We start from the raw sequence: 12,368 nt of genomic DNA on the forward strand, positions 1-12,368 counted from the left end.
CAAGATTTTGCCATTGCACAACATGTGAACAAAAGGTTACAGCCCAGTTCCCATAATAAACTTGAAAAAGGGTCGCTTTCATGCTTTCAGAACCCCGGAACATAATCACAGTAACATCACCGGTTCCCAACTGTAAAAGCACATCTTCCCACCATTAGGCGTATTCCACTTGAGTTGTAAATGAGCAAGAGAAAAGAGACAAGGACAGCTGCTAGGAAGTCAGACACATCTAGAAGAAAGAGTGTGGGGGTTATATTGGAAACATGATCATAGGATCAAAGAGCTTGATCCCAGCACATGCACGTCTGAAACAATAGGCCGGCACGGCAAGATTACCCTCAGGCTGAGCCATTTGCCTCTGCAGTGTCATTCCTCCGGTCATAAAGACGCATGAAAGGAATATGCGTCTTCCGTATGGCTTGGGAACTAAAAGGGGTCATGAGGCGAACAGTTGCCTGCTCGCTGACTACGTGAGGACAAGAAACAAAATGGATGCCGTATCTGAAATGGAACCCGAGGGTTCAGACGAAGAAACACGTAATTTAGGCGAACCGTGTCAAGTAGTGTAGCGAAAACGCGTACACTTACCGAACTCGCCATTTACGGTTCATAGATACCAAACTCGTCCTTATTCGGCAATGCCCAAAACACCGTAACGATTTCCACGGAACCTCAGACGCTCCTTTTGCCCTCATGTAGGCAAGCACTAGTCGACATCATAATCGATCTCGATATTCATCAGATCATTCAGATGTTGCTGAAACATTATTCTATCCATCAATGCCTCATTGGTAACAGATGGCCTTCTTATACACGTTGTAGCACAAAGGCCACATAAGGCAGGACCACACTGTACACAAAGACAACACGTGAACAGAAACGTCACAACAACCCCTATAATCATCAGAATCTTCCAACCCCAGGCCGACATCAGGCCCCAAAACCATCCTAGAAGCGTCCAGTTTCTCTCGTCCACGTGTATGGACTCCGAGATTTTGTGCAACTTGGAGATGGCTTGATAAACCGTTGGAGCGTTATCAGGTATGAATATGCAGCAGCTCGAATGGATGACCTTGCACACACCTCCTCTATCTGCTAGAACAATGTCTAGAACCATACGGTTCTGTAACGTCATAAGCCTATCCGCTTGAAGCTCTGCTGTCAAATTACCAAGGGCACTTGCGGTTATGTTAGCAGTTGACTCTACTACACGAGTTAACTGTCTCAGATTTCTGCTATTGACCATAGGGCCCCAAAACGGTAGGAAACCCTTAAAGAAGTCTCCTGCTTCTTGACCGGCAGTATCTTCTTTGCTAATAACACCTCTCTCAACTCTAGTTCTGTGGTAATCTGAGGCAACAGTGAAAGTCGGAGGCAAGAGATTCGCAATATAGCAGGTAGCCGAGAAGTCATGAGGTAACCACGTATATGCTCGATCATAACATACAAAATAGGTACCCTTGGCAGTTAGGAAGACAGGGGAAGAGAGCATCGGTAGAACGGAAGTATCCACACAAGCGCTCTTCCCAAGCTGGGCTCTTGGATTTCGGCCACGACCTTGCAGACAAAAGTGGCCTAGGTGAGGTACAATCCAGATTGGAGATGAGCTTTTAAGCTGCCTATCACCCACTGATGCACTATACTCAGTCTCACTTAGTTCCTTATATGCTCGCACCTCCTCCTCTGGGATAAGCTATGCGTCAAAAATATCTCTATCTAAATCAGCAATAGCTATCGCCAGAGACTTGTGGTACAGTCCAGGACCAAAGTTTGCTGAGCGTGGCTCTCGATGGGGGTAGGAATCTAGTGCACTACGAAACATGGTTTGAAATGCTCGGGCTGACCCTTGGGGGCTGTACGGAAGAACAAAATACGGGATACCCCTGTCCATCGTATGTGGCATTAGCCCGCACACCCAACAATTTGTAGTGTTTACCACTAACTGATGCTGATGCAAGAGTTGAATAAAGGAATAATTTCTAAATTCCGCACGTCTAACTTGTTCGTGTTGAGGCAGTATGTGAAAAGAATGTGGAGAAACAGTAGAGACTAAATTTAGATCATGAGAAGGAGGAGTAGGTATAGTAGAAGGCAACAGTGATTGAAAACCAAAATATACCCCACCCACTAGCAGCATAGATACAGTCAGGAACAACATGAAAACCTGTAGCAAAAAACATCTTGTACGAAACACCTTATTTAACGTAGATCTTTGCGCCGACATTTTCTCTCCTTTCGACAGCTTAGAAAATTCCATCCTCTAACGACCGTCCGCGACGTTCTTGACGCACTTTGTTCTGAGTAGCGATTATCAATTCCCAGGAGTTCCCAGAAATTGACAAAAGAAACCGACCTAGTGTCGATAGCTGCTAAACAGAAGAAAGTACCCGCACGGCCCTACGGCCAACCCAGATGATAGGTTCTAGATAAATTGAACATTCAATTTACTATAAGGTCCTTGGCTGCACGAAAAAGGAAAAAGGTACACAATATCAAATGTCCAAAGTGTTCAGGGCAAATGTGAATTCCAAAAAATAATAAAAAATTATTTTATTAGTCTTTTGTGCGTGGACGAAGAAAGTATCGGCTGCTTCCAGGGCGAGTCTGATCTTCAAACAGTGGATTGGATGGCAAATGAGTTTTCGATCTTCCAGGCAAGTGTTCAGCACTCGAGTTCTCCGAAGTTGACGGAAAGGAAATTGTTTGAGGGGGATCAACAGGGGTGTCAGATATGGGCTGAGCTTCGCTGAACAGGACAAAGCGTTGTGGAGCGTCGGTTTCAGACGAGGAAAAACCTCTTCTTATCCAAGTATCCGCCGGCAAAGGAAACGGGACCTTCTTGGTGTGGGTGGCATGCACCCAGTGCTTCCGTCCCTCTAGCCGGACCGCCGTCCTCGTTGCCAGTAGCACCTGGAAGGGTCCCACAAACCTCCGCTCAAGGTTTCGTTTTCGGCCGAAGTTGCGGGTCAAGACCCAGTCCCCTGGTTGGAGCCGATGACCAGGACCCTCTGTTTGTGATGGCAGAGCCTCAAAGACCTGTTGATGAATCAAACTCAATTTAGCAGTCAGATCATGAAGATAATCAATCAACATTGGATATTCAATTCTATCAAATTCTTTAGGCCTCGGGACTCCCCAAATATTAGCAGGACGGCCGAACACAATCTCATATGGGCTAAGCCCTACTCGAGAGTGTACAGTTGCCCTGGTCGATAAGAGAGCTAGAGGCAAAGCGTCAGGCCATGATAAACCAGTCGTTGCCTGAATTTTAGCAAGTTTTAGTTTCAGGGTGCCATTGTATCCTTCCACCAAGCCCGCTGACTGAGGATGATTAGCACTATGAAATTTGTGTACTATCCCTAAACCACGACACACACTCTTCATCACACTTCCCACAAACTCACTTCCGTTGTCCGACCATACAATCCGAGGCATGCCGTATCTGGGGAAATACTCTTTGAGCAGAATTTTTGCTGTGGACAGGGCAGTATTATCCTTAAGGGGGTAAGCCTCAATCCATCTGGAGAAAGCACATACTACGACCAAGACATACTTCAAATTGTTGCATCTCTCCATATGGATGAAGTCCAACTGGATAACTTCGAAAGGGCATGTAGGAGGGGCAAAATGGCCAGGTGGAGTGGGAGTGCCCTTACCGGGATTATACATCAAACACACCATACAATTCTTAACCACTCTTTCTGCGCACTTAGTAATACCATCATTCTTCCATACAGGAGACAACAACTTGCATATGCCTTTTGCGCTAATGTGTGCTGTACCATGAGCCATTGTAACAACAGCGAGCACATATGCATCCGGTAACATCCATCTCTGTTTTTCTGACAAATCAACCCAACATCCATTCTCATCCAACCTCCCCGTGTTCTCTTTCCATTTAGTCTTTTCCGTCTCAGTGGCCTCATTCTGTATTCCCTTCACACTCTCAATTGTGTCTTCACACATACTAGTCTCCGTTGGCCATCTCACTGGACTCGTAACATACATTCGATTTGTCAGATCTTTAGCTGTCTCCTTAGCAATCTCATCTGCAAACGCATTACCACGACCAACATCATCCGTCACTTTCCGATGCGCACTACATTTGATTATGGCCACCTGCTTAGGCAATGTAAGTGCATCTAGAAGGTCATTCACAAGCTGTCCATGCTGAATCTTTGTGCCATGCGACGTAAGGAATCCTCTTTCTCTCCACAATCGCCCAAAACTGTGCGCCACACCAAAAGCATACTGGCTGTCGGTAAACACATTCACCCGTTTTCCTCTGGACAACACACACGCTCTCGTCAAGGCGATCAGCTCAGCAGCCTGAGCCGAATTCTGACTCAATCTTGCAGTTTCTACAACCGTACTCAATGTCACTACAGCATACGCGGTCATCACATCACCATTCGGCAACTTAAAACAGGAACCATCCACATACAAAGTACCATCGGGATCTACCAATGGAGTATCTTTCAGGTCAATACGACCCTTTGTTTCCTCCTCAGTTCTCAGATAACAGTCATGTGGTGCTTCACCACTTGACTCCGTGTTGATCGGCAACAATGTAGCTGGATTCAACACATTACACCGTTTTATGCGTATGTGACTAGCCAGTAACGTCAACTCATACCCAGACAACCTTGCGCTCTTCAAATGTTGAGTTTTCGTTCGGTTCAAGAGAGTGTCAACTGCATGCGGAACCATCACCGTGAGCATGTTATCCATGACCAGACCTGCGGACTGTCGAATGGACGCCGTAGCTGCCGCTGTTGCTCTTAAACAACTCGGCAAAGCTCTAGCTACTGGGTCTAAGGTCGAAGAAAAATATGCGCATGGGCGCTGTTTGTCACCGAATTGTTGCGCCAGAACACTCAACGCACAACCATCCCTCTCGTGAACGTACAGTGTAAACGGTTTACTGTAATCAGGAGTACCTAACACAGGAGCCGAGCACAACGCATCACGCAATTCAGAAAACCCTTTCTGACACTCTTCAGTCCATGGCAAAGGAGTCGGAAAATCCTTGCACGTGAGAGCTAACAATGGTTTCGCCAATAGTGAAAAATTTGGGATCCATTGTCTGCAGTATGACGTAATACCTAGGAAGGCACGTACATCTCTCTGAGTTTTTTGGCACAGTCATTCGAGAAATCGCTGCAATTCTCTCTGGGGTCAACCTTCTCCCTTCTTTTGACAATAAGTGACCTAAATAGGTTACTTCTTGGCAACAATATTGCAGCTTGGAAGGTGACACCTTGTGATGTAAGTCATGTAGATAGCGCAATAGTGATACTGTAGCCGTTTTGCAAATAGCCTCCGTATCTGCTGCCACTAATAGGTCGTCAACGTATTGAATCAAAGCCGCACCCCCGTTTAACACAAATGCATCCAGTTGACTTTTAAGTGCTTGGCTATAGATCGACGGACTTTCACAATAGCCTTGTGGTGCGCGTTTTAGTTTGAAACTGCGACCACCTATTGAAAATCCGAATAGGACTCTGCTTTCCTCAGCGATCGGGATACTAAAGAAAGCATTCTTTAGGTCGATCACCGTGAACCAGGAAGCAGAAGCCGGAATCAGGGTCAACAAAGCCGTTATATCAGGGACCACGGGAAATTGTGGAATCACTATTTTATTCACTTCTCTCAAGTCGATTATGAAGCGGTACACAGGAGGTTTAGATGAATCAGTGCGTTTTAAAATTGGTAGCACAGGACTATTACACACATTTCCTCGAGTTTCTTCAACGACATCCTTTTTGATCAGGTCGTGTACAATCGCTAATAGCGCCCGTTCTCCCTCAATGGAGATACGATACTGTGGTATACGTGGCAGTCGCACATTTGGTTTCAGCTTGATCATATAAGGTGGGATGTCCAAGAGACCCACGTCATTGGGACCTGTGGCCCATAGAGACGCAGGAAGGGAGCTCAATTCCGGTGGGAATTTATCGATCGACAAGTACATAGGAGAGATTACTCTCCGACCTAATGTAAGCTCCACTCCTTCAGGGGAGCAGTACAAAGTCGCATATAACCGTTTCAACAAATCCAAGCCCAAAAGATTTTCACCACAACCAGTAGACAGAATCAATGGTGCCTCCAGCTCACGAGGGCCAATCGTAAGTGGCAAAGGGCTGGAAACAGGATTGCTAACAGGGGCGCCAGAGAATCCAACGGAAATATTTGTTAAGCCAGACAAAGGTGCGCCAGGGAGTTTCGAATGCATGATGGAACTTTTCGTCGCACCAGTGTCTAACAGAAAAGGCTCAACTACGCCAGAAGTAGCCACTGCGACGTAAGGCCCACTCTGATCAACCGGAACTGATACTACTCCCTCTCTTTGTCGGTGGCTGTCCTAGTAATGATCGTTTGCAACAGTCTCATGTTCTGCGTAGTAATCGTCCACATGATACTGTGTAGATCTAACTGACCCCGCATTTCGCTGGTCAAAACAATTATTCGCATCTGCTGATGTATTAGAGCGCTCAGTTTGATTTTGGGAGGTACCGCGGCCTCTACCTCGAGATGCTTGTTGAGAACCACCACGACTTCCACGTGCCGATACACCATTAAGTCGATCACGCAAAGCCGGGCAATCATATTTTATGTGTCCCTCTCTTCTACAATATGCGCACTGATTATACCCAAGCATAGATCTATAGACAGAGGATTCAGATCGTGACTGCGTTCTGGAGGACTGTGACTGCGGCCTATACTGCTGTTGTGAATCATTTTGATTCGAACGTGGAGGATACGCTTGTTGCAACAAAACCTTCGTTTTAAGCTCTTTTGTTTTCTTGTCTGAACGATCACTTTCTTCTTTCTCCCTATTTTCATAATATTGAGCCGTTGCTAATATCTATGCAGTGGTTGAAACAGCCCATGCACTTACTGAATTTTTCAATTTGTTGCATAGTTCAGGCAACAAATTCGCTACAAATTTGTCAACAAATAACCGTTGACCTCCCTCAGTACCCATGTCCTGACCACTATGATCAACAAATGCCTCTTCGAACCTCGTAAAGAAATCGGAGACACTCTCATCCTTCTTTTGTTTACAAGCTGCTAATTTATCCCAGTTCACCTTCATCGCCGGCATGAAAGTTTTCATAAGTGTAATGATTTTCTGAGGTAAATCTAAAATTAACTGATCAGGCTTAGCCCCACCAACTTGTAATCCATCAGCTGCTAATAGTGCTGCCCAATCACCACCTAACTCGTTTGCATGATTTGCTTGGCGAATTTTCGCCCAAACCGGTTGCGGTACGACATTACCAAATAGCATGTCGATGTCGGCAAGGTTCATAACAGAAGCGTCCACCAATTGGGATAACTCCTTATAGTAACCAGCCGGATTCTTACGCGGATCAGGCAAAGATTGCTTCACTTGCAAAACTTCGGATCGTTTCCATGGGAGGTTTATCCAAACTCTTCGGAAGTGCGGTAAAACCGGAGGGTGAGCTTGTGGATCACCCGGCACCCAAAGTGGCGGAACCTCTCGCATAGGATACTGACCAGGAGCCGCTTTCCAATTCTCAGAGTCGTCATCAAACGACACTCGAGAAGGCACTGTCGATCTATGGGCTAACAATCGCTCTAAGGCACGTTGTACATCTCCACCTACGATCATACCGTTCGAAAATTGACTCTGAAGCTCAGTCACATCGGGCGGTACGGTATCTAAATCATCATTACACCATTGCTCCCTCAAAAAGTTACACATTTCTTCGAACACGAATCTCTGTGTAGGCTCATTAAACTGAGAAAACGTGTCGAAGACCACACGTGGAGGGTAATTAACAGGATGTCTTATCCACCTATGTGCCATTGTCACTAACGTCTCTTTCTCCATTCCACCGGGGATTTGACTTCGTCTCTGAGAAGTTACAGAAACGCTGGGTGGTAGTATCGATCCAGCTAGTGGTGAATAGAGCGTAGCAACAGTATTGGGAATACGGGTACGAGCAGAAGGAGAAGAAGGAAAAAGAACAGGAGCGACAATATTAGGAATGAACGTAGGAACAGTAGAGACAGATGAGACAGTCGAAGTAGCAGAAACTAGCGGTTGAGGAGGTACTGGCAAAGGTGCAGTAGGAATAGGAACAGGTGGTGGGACAAACGTAGGATTAACAACGGGCTGACCAGCAGCCGCCGGAACAACAGGAGGGACAACAGGAGGAACGACAGGCGGGACTACTGGAGGAGCTACAGGGACTGTAGCACCCTGTGCATAAGGAGGTGGCGAGTTCATGAAATACGTTAACAGGGGATCCTCCTTCGGATCCTCCTCTTTCTTATCAGGACTAGTTGGTAAAACCGGATAACATTTGTCTATCCTCATGTGATGTAATCTAGTAGAAACTTCTATTTGTTTTTCTTCTTTATCTCGCTGACATTGTTGTACAACTTGCATTATCGGAACGATACCTTCTCTTCGATCCTTTTTAAGCTGTTTGATTTCTTTCTGCTTGGCCTCTTTACGCCACAACCGAAAAGAATCAAACATAGCTGGCCTAGCTTTCTTTTTAAATAATTTAGCTTCAAGATTATCTAAAATCGTAAGTTCAAAACTTCCATGTGGTGGCCAACTAAGGACACCATCTTTTCTCGTGTAACGGACCCAATATTTATTATAAATAATAGGACCCACACCATGTCGACTATAGAGCTCATATATCGGAGTTCCAACTGGAGGTATCGGACACGAGTCCTCCAACCGGGAATCCTTGTTGCAACCTTGAAAGAAACCAAGAAATCCACTATGGCTAGGCATCGTGCACACTAACCTAGTATCAAACTTCAAGGGTTACCGAAGCACTAATTCTTCGTGGAAGACAAAACCCTCGGTTTTTGGCAATTGCAATTGTCAAATAACAACTAAGGACCAACAACTAAGAACCACAAATGCAATGGAACCATGCATACAACAAAGCTTCAATAAGCTGCAACAACCACTAAGGACTGGGAGCGACCCACAAATACTTAACTGAGAGCTTCAATGGCGTCACCAGGAAGGCCCGTCTATCGTCTCGCTTGTACGGAAGGTCTACGCCGGGCGTCGAAAACAGGTCGACAGTCAGGGCATCGGTCCGTCGCAGCCGTCAGGAGGCGGGAATCTTCGCGGGAAAAATCTTCGGACCACTTATTTCGACAACAGGATCGATGAAGCGGGGTGCACCTTTTCCTCGGAGATTTCACACGAAGTTCCTCACAATCGTCAGGCTTTGGACAGGTACCACCGATGTCGCCCCGAGTTGGGCGCCAACTGAAGGACTGGGCTATTTAAGGCCCAGCGGTGCCAGGGAACAACACCTAAAACCTTCGTGAGATACCTGTTCCGGCGTACGAAAGACAGAGACACGGGAGACTTCCTTCGGCGTCAAAGATCAGAGTTTATTACTGCAGGGAGGCATAAGTCACTAGAAGTACAACTGCGTGTAGGTTCTACGAGTCTGCTTCGAATTGCATATGTGAGTCGCTCTCTTTTATACAAGATTTTGCCATTGCACAACATGTGAACAAAAGGTTACAGCCCAGTTCCCATAATAAACTTCAAAAAGGGTCGCTTTCATGCTTTCAGAACCCCGGAACATAATCACAGTAACATCACCGGTTCCCAACTGTAAAAGCACATCTTCCCACCATTAGGCGCATTCCACTTGAGTTGTAAATGAGCAAGAGAAAAGAGAAAAGGACAGCTGCTAGGAAGTCAGACACATCTAGAAGAAAGAGTGTGGGGGTAATATTGGAAACTTGATCCCAGCACATGCACGGCTGAAACAATAGGCCGGCACGGCAAGATTACCCTCAGGCTGAGCCATTTGCCTCTGCAGTGTCATTCCTCCGGTCATAAAGACGCATGAAAGGAATATGCGTCTTCCGTATGGCTTGGGAACTAAAAGGGGTCATGAGGCGAACAGTTGCCTGCTCGCTGACTACGTGAGGGCAAGAAACAAAATGGATGCCGTATCTGAAATGGAACCCGAGGGTTCAGACGAAGAAACACGTAATTTAGGCGAACCGTGTCAAGTAGTGTAGCGAAAACGCGTACACTTACCGAACTCGCCATTTACGGTTCATAGATACCAAACTCGTCCTTATTCGGCAATGCCCAAAACACCGTAACGATTTCCACGGAACCTCACAACCCAAGTGACACCCGTCTCGGCTACAATTTTGGCCATTTTGGTCTTTAGGATGTCATTGTACACCTCCACTAGACCTGCTGAGTGGGGGTGGTTAACTGCATGAAATGTTTGTTTTATACCAATTGCTGAACAGACCTACTCCATTATTTGAGCCGTAAAGTGTGTCCCGTTGTCACTCCAGACCCAACGGGGCAAACCAAATCGTGGGAAGCATTCTTTCAATAGTATTTTGGCGGTAGTGATAGCGGTGCAGTCTTTGACAGGGTAGGCCTCCACCCATCGGCTGAAGGTACAGACCACCAGGACATATTTCAAATTGTTACATCTGTCCATCTGGATGTAATCCATCTGGAGGACTTCAAAAGAAGAGGTAGGAGGAGAGAATCCTCCTTCAGGAGTTACTGTACCTTTACCTGGGTTATACATAAGGCAACTCATCCATGTTTTGACCAACCTCTCAGCATATGCTTGTATCTTTGAATTATATCAGGTAGGTTCCAACAGCTTACATATCCCTTTTGCACTAATGTGAGCAGTACCATGGGCCATCGTAACTATTGGTAGCATATGACTGTCAGGTAACATCCATTGCCTTTCCATAGTAGTGCGGACCCAGCAACCATCAATTCCCTCTTTCGCCAAATGCTCTTTCTACACCCCTAGTTCCTCAGGAGTAGCATGGGACTGAATATCAAGCACACTTTGTACTGTGTCTTCTACCATCCCCCCTCTGCCACCCACCTTGCGGGACCTGCTACATACATCCCTAACCTTTTCTTTAGAGCTGTCTGGCTGGGTTTCTGGTCAGCCAGGGCATTGACTTTCCCAACATCATCTATCACTTTCTTAGGGGCCTTACATTTTATAATGGCCATGTTTCTGGGGTATGTCAAGGAGTCTAACAATCGGAGAATTAGGGGGCCATGTTGAATCTTTGTCCCATGTGAAGTAAGGAAATTCATTTCTTTCCACAGTCTTCCAAAATTGTGAGCCACCCCAAAAGCATGCTGACTTTCAGTGTAGATATTAACCGTTATTCCTTTGCTTAACTCACAGGCTCTAGTGAGGGCCACTAATTCTGCAGCTTGAGCAGAGCACTGCGGAATCTGAGCTGTTTCTACTACTTGCTCCAATGTTGTGAGTGCTTAGGCGGCTGATGTGTTACCATCTGGCCCTCTGAGATCCGCCCACATATAGTGTACCTTCTGGGTCTGCTATCGGGGTATCCTGTAAGTCAACCATAAACACCACAGAGAGAGAAAGGGTCATAGGGATATTTAAAGACCTGCCCAGGTTTACATCCACTTGTACTACATTGTAATGAACAAAAAGAACCGGGGGTCTAAAAGCCAACAATATATCCAACTGGCTTAAACTCCTCAAAGAGTGAGTCAGAACACAAGTCACATAAAAGCCCACAAAGCCAGAAAAAGAGAGCAAAAATCAAGTGATTGCTAGTGAGATCCAAAAGCAACTGAATGGATTCCCATCAATGTATCGCAGTGATCAATCTTCTCATTTGGTCATCCATCTATCAAGATGGTGTGTCTCTTGATCATAGAGACTTGCTACCATTCCAAAGGTAATTGACTGTATTGGATCAGACCCACAATCACTTCAGGCAGAGAATGTGTTACTAGATATCAGATCACAAGGGAATTCAATGCAGTGCAAAACACAAAAAGTGGTGATTAAAATAGGGTGATGAGGCAAAAAAAGACATTTTATTAGGATACCGACTCACCCCCTAATAAAAAACAGAACAGTGCAAGGGGCAGTTGAAACAAATAACTGTTTTTTGCAGTTATTTGTTTAAACTTCCCCTTGCACTGTTCTGTTTTTAATTAGGGGGTGAGTCGGTATCCTAATAAAATGTTTTTTTTTGCCTCATTATCCTGTAAGTCAACCCGTCCCTTTGTCTCCTCCTCTGTCCTCAATATACAGTCATGTGGCTCTAAACGGGCATCATGAGTATCCAGTGGGAGTAAGGTGGCGGGATTCAGTATGGTGCATCTCTTGTTGTTAATTTGGCTGGAAAAGAGTGTCAATTCATATCCTGTGAGTCGTGCGCTAGTGAGGTACTGTGTCGTGGTGTTATTAATGAGGGTATCCACAGAATGAGGAACCATCAGAGTCAAGGGGGAGTTCATGACGATCCCCGCACTCTGACGGAACATGAGTGCGGCCGCTGCGGTCGCCTGTAGGCATCCT

General features: G+C 45.8%; 1 protein-coding gene across 1 annotated transcript in view; it reads left to right on the forward strand.

Moving 5' to 3' along the window:
• The window catches only part of LOC144774146 (NACHT, LRR and PYD domains-containing protein 12-like), a 669,012-nt gene that overhangs the window by 350,373 nt on the left and 306,271 nt on the right, over positions 1-12,368 (forward strand). The gene's annotated exons all lie outside the window — the stretch shown is intronic.

This window comes from Lissotriton helveticus, chromosome 8, assembly GCF_964261635.1.
Source record: "Lissotriton helveticus chromosome 8, aLisHel1.1, whole genome shotgun sequence".
NCBI classification, from domain to species: domain Eukaryota; kingdom Metazoa; phylum Chordata; class Amphibia; order Caudata; family Salamandridae; genus Lissotriton; species Lissotriton helveticus.